Raw genomic sequence first — 2,551 nt, 5'->3', positions numbered from 1 at the left:
TATTACAAATTACCTAATCATATCTTTTCCTTGCGGTATTGGTTTGATCCATTTACTATGGAGCAACATCATTTTATCTTGGTTCAATGTATTCTTGGTGTTCAGTGACAATTGTAGGTCGTTGTCGGGGGGGGGGGGGGTCACTTAATAATCATGTGACTATTACGTGAGTGCAACACAAGGGGTTATTAAATTTCATACATAAGGGTACCCTGAAACGGATGTGGGAAAAAAACTTATAAATTGAATAGGAAAAGGATGTATTTTATATGTTAAAAATTCACATATAAGGAGTTCTAAAAATAGTCATTGAATGCACGTGATATACACAATTTATACATAGTGACCCTCCCCCCACAAGGTTGTCCATGTGTCTTCACGTCTTTACTAATGAGTTTATAGCCCATCAACTCCACCAGTTCTTCACATGTGTGAAATGCCTCATGTTCTAAGAATTAGATGACTGAGGCCCGTGTCACACTGGGACAGGGGACCAATGCCTTTTGGGCTGAGGGCCAATCACCAGGGACGCCCATAATTTTTAGTGTCACACTGGGGCACTGGGCACTTTTTGCGATGATGAGCTGGAAGTCCAGCTCAGGGTCATCTTCCTCGTAAAGATGGCCAGCCTCACCAGGTCAACCAACTTTCATTTTTCAAAGTGCGAGCCAATCAGCGTGCATCACCACTCTCAACGCCTTCTCTCTCTAGCTTACCCGCCTTCAAGCGCGCCTTCTCCTCGTTCTTCTTCTCCAGTAGAACCAGCTTGCTTGGTGGCTCTCACAGAGCAAGACCTCACCACAACAGTGTAGGTAAATGTTCTCTCTCTCTCTCTCTCTCTCTCTCTCTCTCTCTCTCTCCCACATACACACACACACACAGGAATTACACATTGCATGAATGCACCAAGTAATGAAAGAGATATAGCATGTTCATATTCGCTATTTCACACACACACACACACACACACACACACACACACACACACACACACACACACACACACACACACACACACACACACATACACACACACACACACTTGGGAATTACGCACCAAGTAATGAGAGATATAGCATGTTCATATTCACTCTTTCACTCACACACACACACACACACACACACACACACACACACACACACACACACACACACACACACACACAAAACTGCTTTTTGTTGCGAGAGCTTTTAGATAGCATATTTGAATTGGGTTGCCATTTTGGCAATTGGAACATATTGCACTGCACCCAAAGGTGTTGTGCTACATCAACAACATCTCATTGGCATACAGATGGTGTGAAACTTATCTGTCGTGCATGCATATAGGGCAATGGATTCCCAAAAATGTCCCAATGAGCACCAAGCCGATGAAGATTTCACCCTCTTGCAGCCAATGTCGTAGCCAATGTTTACTCCCTCACCTTATTATCAATATACTTCATCGACTCCCGTCTCCATGCAGTATGAAATGCCTTCCCATGGCTTCAGTGCAATGGTTGCCTCTACGTCTCCCGGGTGTCCTATGTTTTTTGGGCCACCCCGGATTCCAAATATGCCTAGCGTTGTGGCGAGTGGAGAAGCCATTTCAAAAGGGCAAGCGAATAGCAAGCTTTTGTTCGGGGAGGATGTGCAGGCAAGCTCTTCAAAGCCACGCAAGAACTCTCATAAGCAGTCCACAAAGGAGGGCAAGGTGGACATGGATGTTAGTGCTCCTAAAAGAGGAAAGACTAGCAAGGTAAAAGCCACTCTGAAAGAAGAGGATGATGATAGTGGAGACAAAGTGATGATAGTGGAGACAAAGTGATGTGGAAGGAATTTTGGGTTGAGCACTTGATACACATTAGAGGAGGGATGAATGAAGACTTCAACAAAATGCCAAAATAGGGAGTGGACCTTTGGGGAAAGGTGGCAACAAAGCTTGCTTCTATGTTTGTATACTGCAACAAGGATGGACAGGCATGTAGAAAGAAGTGGGCAAGGGTCAATAAGCAATATAGAGATGACAAGGCACATAATGCAATTTCAGGCAATGATCGAAAGCGATCATGCAAATGGTACGGCATCCTTGATGAATATATGCATGACAGAACTAATGTGGTTTGCAAAAGTCACACCTCTTCTCTCGGGAAGGGTGATGAGCCAGTTGAGGTGGGTATCTCCATGCCTATCAAAGAGAACGAAGAGAAGAAATGCCTTACAAAAATTGGTCTCTCATATGAAGGAAGAATCAGCACGTCGAGCGGCAATGGAGGAAAGGCGACAAAATAGCTTTTAGGCGATGCAATCTTTCATGGCATCGTTCTTGGAACATGTCAAGAAAGAGTGAGATTTTTGGCTACGTGGCAGTAATTCCACCTTTTCTAGTTTTAGGAAAACAAAATTGTAGCTTGCCTAACATATTTAGCATGTAATGGTGTGTTATCGGTGGACAACAAAATGTCATTTTCAGTTTATGTCTCATTTTCATCTTGTAATAGAGTGTTGGCACAAGAATCTGCTGTCAATTTTGAAATGAAAAATTCAGCCTGCTTGTATTATAGTCATAGCT

General features: G+C 43.4%; 1 pseudogene; it reads left to right on the top strand.

Moving 5' to 3' along the window:
- The first annotated feature begins 1,408 nt into the window (after window positions 1-1,408).
- On the top strand, window positions 1,409-2,329 carry LOC147463326 (uncharacterized; annotated as a pseudogene).
- The last annotated feature ends 222 nt before the right edge of the window (window positions 2,330-2,551 follow it).

Source organism: Adiantum capillus-veneris, chromosome 2 (assembly GCF_014529385.1).
Source record: "Adiantum capillus-veneris isolate H3 chromosome 2, ASM1452938v2, whole genome shotgun sequence".
Classification (NCBI taxonomy): domain Eukaryota; kingdom Viridiplantae; phylum Streptophyta; class Polypodiopsida; order Polypodiales; family Pteridaceae; genus Adiantum; species Adiantum capillus-veneris.
Note: the sequence above shows the minus strand (reverse complement) of the source record. Positions and strands in the feature narration are given on the sequence as shown.